A 13,450-nucleotide genomic window follows, 5' to 3' on the forward strand; every position below is an offset into this window, starting at 1 on the left:
AATTAGTTAAAACTAACATGCGTATCAGAGAAATTTAGAAAAATGTATCAAGATAGTGGCTGCTTTTCTTGAGTGGAATTTAAGAATAAAACTTAGACCAATAAACAAAAATAAATATTTTAAATACTACACAAAAATTTAATTTTTTTAAGTTCTGTTTTAAAGGATTATTATGTCTTAGTGAAGTGTACAGTATATACACTTATGCGTATAGTGGAAATGGCATTCCAAATGCCATAATGAGAAAAAACATTTCTCAGAGGTCCTACTTACATTTGTTTTGTATTGTAAAATTTTGTACTGTATATTAAGTGACCTTGGTGAATAAAAGTTTGTTAATCTGAGTAAAAACACATTGAGATCCCTCCACCCCACTCCACCTCTTGTTTAATCCATTATTTGCAAAGCAGTTTGACATTGTTAGCTTTAGTTCCCAGAGAATACTAATTTTTCACTTCTTTTTTTCACAGGCTTACTCTTTGTGTGGAATAGTATGAAACCAGCTATATAGTATGTTGGTATCTCAAAAGGTTATGGAAATGCTGTTGTTCTGAATTTTTTGAGTATTCACAAATAAGCACTGTAGAAACCATATATTCATGCACAATTTGATTTTTTTAACCATAAATGTAGCTCTCTATATGATGTAAATGTATTGACAGATCTAATATTTCTAGATCTCAGAGTTTACAGTTATTAATCTACTTGGAAAATTTTAGTTTCTGGAAAGAATTCCACAGTTAGAAAAAATATAATAAAAAATCACACCAACAGTCTAGTGTGGTCCACTGGAGTTCTTTAGAACTTGAACTTTGGGCTCTATATGATTGCTTTGGTTTCAAGTATAAAAGATAAGAAGAAGGCAAGAGGTTATCTCAGATTTAAACCATCATCCATAATACCAATTTTATTTTTCCTAACTCACACAAAATACAAATAAATATTATAGTTTCTACATTTAAAGCATTGTATTGAATATATCTGTCCCATATGCGTGTATATATATATATATTTGGGGGTGTGTGTGCATGGTCCAGGAATTGAACCTGAGTCTCCCGCATGAAAAGCAACCATATGTATATTTTGTTTTATTATGTGTTCTAAAAATATCTGAAATCAGTAAAATAGCACCAAGAAAGTAAGGTTTATTAGAATATATTTTGCTAAGGAATTGGATTTTGGGTTTTTCATGGTTATTAATTTATCCTTATTGTTTTAATTTCCTAATCCTGCCAGAATGCAATACACCAGAAATGATCAGCTTTTATAAAGGGGATTGATTTAGTTACAAATTTACAGTTCCTGGGAGGAAAGGCAGTTTGCTTTCTTTCTCTGTCACATGGTAAGGCACATGACAACATCTGCTGGCCCTCTCTCCAGGCGTCTGGGTTCAAATAGCTTTCCTGGAATGTTTCCTCTCTGCATCACCAAACGTCCGGATCTTTGTCAGCTCTGAGCACTGAGCTGAGGTGTTCTGGGCTGCTGAACTTTACTGAGCTCCTTCTCTCTCTTCTAACCTCTCTTTTTAAACCTCACTTATTGCAGAAGACACTCCCCTTAGCTGACCACAGATGTAATCTAAATTCACATGTTGATGATCTAAGTCCACAGCAACAGAACAACTGGGCACCATCAACTGGCCATGTTGACCCTTGAACCTAACTACTTCATTTATTGAAAGAGAGAATTGGCCATACAGAAAGAAAGACAGATTGATTCTTTGGCTCCCTATCTATTTTCTCAACATGGCTGTGCTCTTTAGGCATGCTAATAATGAAAGTAGTTTTTATTACTCAAAATTTATTCAACACTCTTCTATATAAGACTAGAAGACAGATATCATGACTATATTGCTAGTGATTCAAAATTTGAAATTTGTGAATTTGAGAGGACAAACACAGTTGGAGAATATCAGTGCCCTGATGAAAGCATATTCAGTAGCAAAGGAAGGGATTGCTTATTTAGCAATAAGCAACACAGGAGACAGTATCAAGGAAAAAGTAAGACATTCAGGTTCTTGGGCAGTCATAGTCTAGGTGCTGAAGGGAAGTATGATATAAAGGGACATTTACCAGTTTACAATGACTTAGGAAGAGGTTTTAGAGCAAATGAGGTTGTGTATTAAAATGATATCAATGATCCCCAATCCCCCAAATATAAAAATGTTGACCACAAACAGAATGTAAACAAATTGAAAAACACTTTTCATTAAAAGTGATAACCAGATATTTGTGTGAGGATATGAAATGGACTCCCTCGATGTCTGCTGGAGGGGCACAGACCTTAAAACCCATAAAATCCAGTGCAGACCCTACTCCAGTGAGTATCAGGTAGAGGCAGATTGGCACCCATTTGCTCTGACTCCCAACTCCACTGCCCCATGCTGTTCTGTGACACCTGCTGGCACCTCACCATGCACTGGACCAGCATCTTCCACTGAAGATTCGACCCCTCTACTGACCTTATGTCTGACCCAGCTCCCAAGACCTCTCATCAAAAGTACCATCTTGCATTCTGTAATCCCTTAGACTGGTGGACTTTAGAGACTCTGTTATCCTCCACCTTTAAATGTGTTTTATGCTCTTGACCTGGTTATTGCATATTGTGTTGGCAGCCCGCAATTAAGCAAGCAAATAAATTCCACTGGGCATTCAAACAATTGTAATGCTGAAATCTTCTCTTAGTTGTGCTGAATTTACTTTTTAATTCATGTCAAATTTGGTTCCAGTTTGTTCCAACAATTAACATGACAATAAAGAAGCTGATGAAGATGATGTTCATAACTAACACAGAGTTTCTGTGTTCCAGGAATAATTTTAAGTGTTTTTCATGTTTAAGACCATTGAATCACATCAGCCTCTAAAAAAATGCACTATTATTATCCCATATTGTACAGATGAGGAAACTGAGGCTCAGATATGTTAGCTTAGATTGGTTACATGATGAGAAATGGACCCTGGATATTTAAGTCTAGTGATTAGAGTGTTGAAAATTTTGCAATCCTGCCTCCTCATGAAGCCATGATTTAGTTGAGTCATTTTAAGGAAACAATCTAGCCAGAAGAATTGGTAAAATCAAGGTTGATGATGTCTATGAATGCCCCAATTTCCATAAAATGTTTGGATAATAACATCTTAGTGATTTTTCTAGCTCCCTTCTTTGGCCAGATGTTTGAAAAGAATACATGGGTATATCCAAATGAATTAATATGTTGTTCTTTCCTCCAATAAAGTTCCATAAAGTTTATTTCTGCCTGCAAGTGAAACCAGCATGTCTTAAAAATTAAAAGCTAAAATAGTCTGTGATCTTGTGTAAAATGGTAGTTCAGATCCCTAAAGTCTGTTATTCCAATCAACCTGTATGAACTAGGGTCTCAGCTCTAGAGTGTGCCACTTTGAATACTTTACCAGCTGATTGTGCTTTGTGTAAACCTTTATTATCTCTACTCCTTCCTGCTTCTTTTTCTGCTTTTCATTCTTGACTGGTTGCATTCCCTGCAGTGGCAGGGGAACAAAGAATTTATTTCAATGGATCTTTTCCATCTTAGTTTCTAGTTTCTTTTTCCAGCTGCTTACTAATATTTTTTATGGTGTGTTTGAATAAAGGCAAACCCATGAGAGGTACAGGCGATAATTCAGGGGATATTCCTCTGAATTTAAAAAGCCAGATGTTCAAGGAAACCCTTCTACAGGGAACTATGGTAAACAATCTCTCAAGTATACAGGCTTGAACTTGTATTTTTAGATAACATCAAGAGCAATTAGCTCCATGCCCTACGAAGTAATTCCTCCACAGTCATAGGAATTTGCAGATTATAACTTTCCTTTATTATTAAATATTTGTCAGTATACACTGGGCATATATAATCAACTCTTATTTCAGTTGTTTGGGGAAATACCACACACCTGTTGAAAATGAGTTGAAGAAATTAACTCACAGAAAAGCTCTCTTAAAAGTAAAGCAAAGTGAAGACAGAATTTTAAGTTCCACATATTTAATTTGGATATACTAACATGTTAAATTTTGTTAGAAAACAAATGATTTAATTTTAATGTCCATTAGCTAGTAGAAAAAAGGCTAACAACTGATTTCATGGCCTAAATATCTATTGTGAATAAATAAAGGGATACTATATTATTTACATTACTGATAGTTAACCACATTGTTTACATTTATAGTATATGAAATTAATATAGTTTCTTATGAGAACCTGACTCAAGTTTCCTTTATTTTGAAAAGGTTGTCTCTCCCAATTTCCTAATGGACCAGTGGAATTATAAATAAGTGAACTTCACCATTTGATTCTTAGCAGTCCTATAATCAAGCCAAAATGTGCACACATATTTTGCAATTATAATTTGCAGATATATGAAACACTAATGTGTACTAATGACATATTTTCATAATAAATTACATGCTTAAACTGTTGCAAGCAGTCAACATTCCTTTCGTCCTCATCATAACCCTAGATGAAAGGTTCAACATTTTTTTTTACCATTTTATAGAGGAGAAAACAGAGAGGTTAAGTAATTCAAGATCACTCAATTAGTAAGAATGGAGTCAAAATTCAAAACCCAGGGTTACAGTTTAAGGTACTAAGTACTTAATCACTACTCAAAAATGCAACTCCACACAAATTATATGAATTAGGACATGAGAGCGTCTCTTAAAGTTAAGTTTGAATGTCCCAAAAGAAATGAAGTATCAAGGGAGCCTTCTTTTTTAATGTTTTTATCTTCTCATAAGCTAAATACTAATCCATAACAAATGTTTCCTCTAACTGAAGAACCCTCATTATTTTGGTAGTGATTTCAGAAAAACTATTTTTAAGTCCACAGGAAAATGTGTAATGCTAGTTCTTTCAGTCTAAATAATTAGCCATTAGAGTTAATATTTTTTTCTAAAGTATAAACTAAAACAGAATAAATATTAAAATACTACTCACTGTCAAATTATTATTTGATATTTACTGTACTATATGCCATCTAAATAGTAACAGGTAGATAAACAATAGGAGTAAAGTAAAAAAATAAGAAACCAATTCTCAGACAGGTGTACACCATTTCAGCTTTCTTCTGCTGCATAACAAATCACTAAAAACTTATTGGCTTGAAATAACATGGATCCTTTATTTCCATGTTATGGTTGACTAGATGGTCCTTCTCATTCACGTGGTGACTACAGAGATGGTGAGATGGCTGAAAAGTCAATATTGGTCTCACTCACATGCGCGGCGGCTGGTGGTGGCCTCCAGGCAGGCCGTCAGCTGGAACCATTGTTCAGGGTCCTCAGTTCTCCTGTGCATGGGCCTCTCCCCTTGATTAGATGGACTTCTTCACATCATAATGGCTCAGTTCCGAGGAGTATTCCAAGTGTACATGCATTAACCTGTAAGCAATTATCAAGACTTCGCTTTCATCAGACTTGTTAAATAGAGTTCCTTGGCCAAAGATACTCACATGACCAAACCCAGAATTGGTCTTGATGTATACTTACACATGTGCATGACTAAGGAGAGGTATGGTTCACTAGAGGCCATCAAAATAATAAGATACCCCATTCACTAAAAAAAAAAAAAAAAAAAGAATTTGTCTCCACCTAATTTCTCTGTCTTAGCTTCAACCATCAGCAAGTTCAGCTGAATGTCTAACCCCCACCGTATTTGCAGACTCACAGCTGTCATTATAAATGTAACTTCAGCATGAGACTCATATGGGGTATTGGTTTTAACACTGAATCCCTTGCATATTGTATTTTTAGGCATTGACATGGATGCCCTCAATTTCTCTTGGAATCCACCTGAATCCTCCATCCCTGTGTTGACAATAGAATTTTGCCTTTTGACATTTTATCAGATTATTTTAAATAAATTGTGTAACTTTTCCTAGATTAGAGCTCATTCTGGGGCTTAGTCTAGTTGTCTAAGGGATAGCCTCCATAGAAAAATAGCACAAATAATGAGTATTTGCTTTAGAATTCTTAGCAAAACTGCAATCATGGATTTATGTGCTTCTCCCAAATCTGAAGGATCCCATTATCAGTTCAGGGATCTGACTAGTCACAATGATTTTTAAACATAATGATTAATATATATGTGTTTCCTAGATGTTATGTCTTGCCATACTGTCTTCACTTCCAGTATCAGCCTAAGCTGGGTAAATCCCCCCAAACCTACACCTTCGTTGCCATTTGTCCTATTGCTATATCATAGCTCTATTTGTCTCCTCATTTTGATCAGCTTTGTCAGATGTATGAACCCATTTAAAAATATCCTAAACAAGATATAAAGAACATTTCCATAACCCCTCTAACTGCTCTGGTATCTTTTACCAATTAGTCCTCATTTATCTTCTTCTGTACACAATCACTTTTCTGGTTTCTGACACTATGGACTATCTCCAGTGGTGTGCTAATAAGAATAACAACTGGTTCTCAAAAAATAAAGCCTTGCTTTTTAGCATTTGCTAATTTCAGTGGTGTAAATATGCCTACCATGGCCCCATGGATAATTTTAAGCTACCAAAGTAACATCACTGAATGCAGAGTTGGGAAGAAATGCGCAGTAGTATACCATTATATAGTATTATAGTGTTTCCACCTTTCGGAAACAATGTAAATAAACTAATTAAATAGTATAGATAATAAGTTATGATATTTGAGTATTTCTTATGCTTTACTCAATTATAAGTTTATTTTCAATTTTTAATCATTTCTATATTTTAACAACTAGCTGGCAGAAATCTTGAAAATACTACAACTAGATATTGCAAACCGGTATGAGCCACCCCCAAATGGCATTGACAAGATCAGCCTGTTCTATGAATGGAATACCATTTTTTAAAAAATTATTCAGCATGTATTCATTTGCATTTGGTTTCTTTCTCACAGCACAATGTTTCTGAGATTCATGTATATTTTTGCATGCATCAGTAGCTAGTTGCCTTTTTTTGATGAGTTGTATTCCATTGTATGAAAAAACAAGAATTCACCTCACAATGAACATTTAGATAGTGTTCAGTTTGGGGGTTAATAAAATCTAGGAATATCTGTGCCCAAATCTTTGCGTGAACTTATACTTTCTTCTCTTGGGTAAAATCCTAGGGATGTGATTATTGGCTCATATGGTAAGGGTTTTGCCAAAATAGTTCCCAATCAGTTTTACAATTTTATCCCCCAGCAACAAATGTATGAGAGTTCAAGTTGAATCACAGCCTTGCCAATATTTGGTGCTGTCAGCCTTTTTCTATCCATTCTAATAGGCAAGTAGTGCTATTTCACTGTGGCTTTAATAAGTTTTACACTGATAAATAATTACTTTAATAATATTTCCATAAGCTTATTAGTCATTTGCATATTTTCTTTTGCCAAGAATTTTTTCCCTTTTTTGCCCCCCCCCCCCCCCACATATCCTTTGTCCACAACCATTGCCCAGTAATTCTTTGGGGTATATGAATGCCACTAGGCTGGATGCATGCACAAAGGGAACAAATTGAACTGACTGCCTTTGGAAGTCTCTCCACAAATAAGGTATATTGGTTTGTCAGGCTGCTGGAATGCAATATACCAGAAATGGCTGTTACCAATATATCAGGAACGGCTTTTAAAAAAGGGAATTTAATAAATTAAAAGTTTACAGTTTTAAGCCAACAAATATGTCCTAACTAAGGCAGCTAGAGAAAGATACCTTGGCTCAAGGAAGGGTGATCTGGGAAGGCACATGGCTTGGTGTCTGCTGATCCTTGTCCCGGTTCTGTTGCTTCCAGCTTCTGATGCCAGTGGTTTCCTCTCTGAGTGTCTGTGTCCTTGACTTAGCTATTCCTGAACAAAACTCTGGGCTTCATCTCTTAGCTTAGCATCTGCCAGAGCCAGAGATTTCTTCTCTTCAGGTTCTGGCTATTTCTGAATCCTTGCTTAGTATCTGGGCTATTTTCTGTCTCAATCTTCAAACATCTCTATCAGCTCTGCCTGCCAGCTCTGAGCTTTCTCCAAAATGTTTCCTCTTTTAAAGGATCCCAGTAAACTAATTAAGACCCACCTTGAATGGACGGTGTGACATGTCATCTAATTAAAAGTCACACCCAAAATTGGGCACCTCATATCTCTGTGGAGATAATTTCATCAAATTTGCCGCCCTACATTATTGAATTAAGATTGAAAGAGTTGGGTGCCCCACAAGATTGAATCGGAATTAGAACATGGCTTTTCTGGGGTACATAATACTTTCAAACTGGCACACAAGGACATTACTCAATTATTTTAATTGAATTGGGAACCTAAATGTTACTAGACAGATAGAAGTCAACCTGTGCCCCTCACTGATGTAGGTACCTGAAAGAGCCCTACAGTTGCAAATATTTCTTTCCACAGACACCACGTGTGCTGCTGGAACTGTCTTTCCTATATGGAAGTCACTGAAAGCATTCAAGAAACATAGTTATTTCCCCCTTAGACCTAGTTATACGAAATCTTCAATTATTCAAGAAAACCACAATTAGATTATGTACCAGTCAGACAACTACTGAAATTTTACCAAAATGAGGCTTCACTTGGGACCTTCACAAAAAAAGATAACCAGCTCCTTATTTATGGCCAACTTGCAGACAATTAGCAAAACTCCAATTAGAAAAGGGGTCTCCAATTAGAAACAGTAGTACAAAACTTGTTCCTGACTTTAACCAGACTGATCAATGATTCTGCCTTAGCTGTAGAAGTCATTCACGTCAGCCTCAACTCACTGGCTAATGTTGTTATAGATTATATGGAATTGCCCTAGATTTCCTCTTTGCAATCCAAGGTGAATTCTTCAGAGTCATTAATGCATTCTGCTGTACTTTGGGTCTTGATACATGGGTCAACTGGAAAAGTCAACACAGAAACCTAAAGAGAAAGCCACCTAGCTGTTAAAGGTAGATACTGATGGTTTATATGAATTAATCTGCTGATTGAGTCCAGTTCTGTGACTGGCAAGGTTAATTCAATACTAGATATTGACTTCAACCTGTTGCTTAGAGGCCTGTACATAGGAGACTTAATTAAATGCTAAATTTGGTTTGCAGCTCTGATAGATTAATCAGACTGGCTGACAAGTGCTGAATTCAAGGGAAAATTCTCCAGAAGCTAAGATGATGTAGAAATAAGAGATGGATATTGAGAAAGAAATTCTCCAAGAGTCTTTTGCATTATTTTACACTGCTAGATAAAGAACCGACAAACTTTTGTCCTAGACTGTTTTTACAGGGTTGTTTTTATGGCAGTTGTTCTTGGAAACTAGAGATAGTGTCTCTCTCAGAAACAAGTTTGGCATTCTTCCTGTCCACTAAAATAAACAAAATGTCTCCCATTATATCAAAATGCAGAGAGACCTAATTCTCATTATAAAATCTATGAGTTCCCTAAACTCAAGGATCTTCTCCTGTAATGCAACCCACTGCATGTATAGGTATCAACTAACCCTCTTTATGCTGTCCAATGGAACTCAAGGCTCAGGGAATCCATGTGAAAATGCTACGATCCATGTGTTAGTTGCATTGTGAGTAATAATCTGACCTTCATCTCTGACCAATGCTACGAGTATGGCATTGGTCTTCCACTTAATATTTATATATATATAAATATAAAATGTATATTATTTTATCATGATATGCATTAATTATATATTAAATATATATATATATATATATATATATATATATATATATATATGCCCAGTAGTCTCTTGTCTTTAAATAGAATCAATACGACTGTGTCATGCTAACTTTTTGCTTTGTAGGTAGGGTTAAACCTTAGACCTGCTCAGTTCCTAACAGTGCCTATATCTAGACAGGTGAAAGAATGATCATAGCTATATTATTTCTTAAAGACCACACTCTGAGAAAAAAAAATCCACATGTATTCATTAACAGAATATTTTTTAAATTGGAGCATATACATACAGTGGATACAGCACAGCTATAAGCACATGGCTATAAAAAAATAATATGTATGAACCTCACTCAAATTATGTCATGTGAGAGAAACCAGACACAAAAGAGTACACACAGCTTGATGCCACTTATATGGCATTCAAGAATCAATAAAGTTTATCAATAGTGTTGATGTCAGACTAGTATATGGAGAAGGCCTAGGTATTGACTAAAAAGTACATGATACAATATTTTGGAGGGACAAGAAATGTTATTTATCTTCCCATTTTTAGTTTCACTGATACATAAGGAAAGTATATTTGACTGTAAATTTAGTAATAGTGCACTCGACGCTTTTCTGTTAAATTTATTACACCTCAATTAAAAGGTTTGAAAAATTAAACTTTAACGTTATAATTTTATCTCAGTCAATCTTGGCTTGTAATATTGAAGAAAGATTTAGTATGCCAGGAAACTTGAGAACTTATTTTGTGAGTTCCACATGGCATCTCTTGTCAGATAATTTCTCTGATCCACCAACTCCAAAATTAATAAGATCAAAAACTGCAAAGTCATAGTTTACCTAAGACTTTATTCGAAAGTGATTTCAATTAACTAAGTAAAGAAATTGATTTTCAGAGGAATTGTAAAATAAAATTATTCATATATGCATATGTATATCACACCTCAAATATTTGTTGCATATTCTTTATTGCTTATATGAATTATTGCAAGAAATTAATTTTACTTTGGTTTGAAAAAAGCATTTTATTGTCAAAATATAGACTCAATACACTACCTTTTAACTGTCCTTTATGAGTATATTTTTTTCCTGATCAAAAGAGAGATATTGCACAAAGATCTCAGTTTCATAATACCATTCTCCAATAAAAGGATTGTTGAAATGGCTGACTCTAGGGCTGGAGCAGTAATAGATAAAACTTGACAAAGACGTTTTCTTTCTCTTGACTAAGTTGTCAGCCTCCTGCATTCCTTCTTGCTCCCCATCCTGTCCTGACTACTACTAGAAACAATCTTGAGGCTGTGTGACAGCAGAGAAAAAAAACTCAGACTGCAAAAAGAACAAAACAAAACAAAACAAAAGGACAACTTCAAACCCAAACAATTTTATATGTCAAATTTGCCCCTGTCCTCCCCCTCTTCTCTCCCTCTCTCTTTCTGATTGCCCAGGACCTTGAAGTGTCCTGAAGGGGTAGTTCCTTATCTCCTTCCTCCTCTTCCAGCCCCTACAAACTCCGGGAAGTTGAAATACCAAATAGGAAAACATTGTGAGGCAATTGGTCCTAATCACAACCTCAGCAATTCCCTCCCCATCTCCATGGAACTAAACTGACCCAAGTGTACCTTTATGTAAATCCTTCACCCCTCCCAGTGATCAACCCCCTTAGTATCTTCCAGTGATTTTCCTCCAGCCTACTCCTAACCCTTAAAAAGCCTGCTGGCCTTTGCTTCAAAGGGATTGAATTCTATTATCTCTTCCACAGCCACCCCCTGGATAAAGTTATCTTTGCCTGTTAAACATTTCCCAGTGTATTTTTTTTTCTCTGACAAACTGGAACATCTTGCAGTGCCAGAAGATAATGGAGTGCTCATAAAAGTAAATAAAAAATTCCAGAATGACGGGGATATGTCAAAATTTCACAGGAACAAATTGAAAGAACTCCCAAGGGCTGACTAAAGCTTGAGCAAAATAATGTACTATTACATTACAATCCTAAGTATACGGTACATATTCACTAGTCATAATGATAGGTAACGCATCCTCAAGATGGTTGAACATAATTCCCCAATTTCCAAGTGTGGGTTGCACCTAGTGATCTGGATCCAAAGACTACAGTATGGAAAAGGATAAAAGAGTAACTTTACACTGGAAAAAACCTGACAAACACTAGTCACTATTGAGCCAGGTGAGCAACATCAAAAGTGATAAATCATGTTGATACTATGTACTCTTGCTACGAGAATGGCATTGATCTTCCACTTAATATTTATATATATATATATAATGTATATTATTTTATCATGATATGCATTAATTATATATTAAAATATATAACCCAGGTCTAACCATAAGAAAATAATCAGACAATTTTCAATTGAGAAACATTCTACAATATATCTGACAAGTACTCCTTAAACCCATGAATGACTCAAAATACAAAGGAAGTCTGAGAAATTGCCACAACTAAGAGGAGCCTAAATAAACATGGTGATGAAATATAACAGTCTAATGGGATGTTGGAATAGCAATAGGACATTAGATAACACAAGGAAATCTGAATGAAGCATGAAGTTTACTTAATGATAATCTGTCACAAGCGGCTCATTAATTATGACAAATATATCATATTAATATAAAATGTTAATAATAACAGACACTGGGTATGGCAACTCTGTACTATATGCAAATTTTTTCTTGAAATCTACAACTAAAGTAAACTAAAAAGTACATTTTAAAAAATGATAAAAAAAATGCCAAGCACCCTCCAAATGAAAGAGAAAAAGAGACAGGCAAGAAAGATAGATACAGACAGGGAAAAAATTTAGAAAATTTAGTAGATTTCTGAGCCACATGTCTACTATAAGTTCTAATTTTTTTCAATTTTCCATTCTTTTGTCAAATATATTATCTCTCACGTTCTTTATTATTCTTCAGTTATATTTTTATGGCTTCTTGGGATTAAAATCAACATTAATTAATTTACATATACTGATAGGCACCCATGGGTCATTTTTTCTTAGCAACTCAATATAGCTGTTTTGACAAGTTTTCATACTGTGTTTATAAACAGTATTTACTGAAAGGAAATCAACTAACTTCTTAGTAGAACCTGTAGTACTGTGTTGTAAGAAGTACTGGGTTCTATGTGCATATTATCAAATTATTATTTTAAGTGATTAGTAACTTCTCTCTAAGAATTTAATCTTCTCCTTAAGAATTCAGATTAAAATGATTTGGTATTTAGTGTTTCATAATCAAAACGTGATTCTAGGAAACAGGAAAATTTGGTCATGGTCCCAGTGCCATGTACATTAGGAAAAATATGTATAACATTTGTAAATTTATAAATACTTATAAAAATTTAGGAAACTTAAAAAATTATAAAATAAAAAAATTTATAAATAAATATAATATAAAACTTTCAAACTAGGGCTGTTCAAAAGACAAAATTGAAGATAAATGTGGCTCTAAATTACCAAATTTGCAGAATGGCAGATACCATCCAATTATCACTTAACAATTAATTATTAAATTAACAATTGTATCACATATGCATATTAAAAAAGAGTTTATTATTTTACTCCACTGGTGTATAAGAAATGGATAATTCATTTAATAAAAGGAAGAAATAAGAAGAAAATTAACGACCTTAATAGAACAGAATGCCAAGTCTAGAACAATTTGAAATCATCCTAGGCAAAATGAGATGATATGTTTTGTACTGGCCAGAATTTGGAATTATTTCTTTAGGTAAAGTCCTTAGAAAAATATCACAGAGAAGAATGCCATAAACTGAATCTGGATA

At 34.6% G+C, this 13,450-nt stretch overlaps 1 long non-coding RNA gene across 3 annotated transcripts in view; it reads right to left on the reverse strand.

Moving 5' to 3' along the window:
• LOC143690139 (uncharacterized) overlaps positions 1-13,450 on the reverse strand; it is a 73,094-nt gene that overhangs the window by 31,482 nt on the left and 28,162 nt on the right. For 2 of the 3 annotated variants that reach the window (XR_013179006.1, XR_013179007.1), the window contains exons 3-4: positions 5,497-5,563; positions 5,227-5,388 (exon numbers count right to left, since the gene is read on the reverse strand). This is a non-coding gene — a long non-coding RNA (uncharacterized LOC143690139). The remainder of the gene's footprint in view (positions 1-5,226; positions 5,389-5,496; positions 5,564-13,450) is intronic. The other variant, XR_013179008.1, reaches the window with a different exon arrangement.

The sequence above is a fragment of the Tamandua tetradactyla genome, chromosome 7, assembly GCF_023851605.1.
Source record: "Tamandua tetradactyla isolate mTamTet1 chromosome 7, mTamTet1.pri, whole genome shotgun sequence".
NCBI lineage: Eukaryota > Metazoa > Chordata > Mammalia > Pilosa > Myrmecophagidae > Tamandua > Tamandua tetradactyla.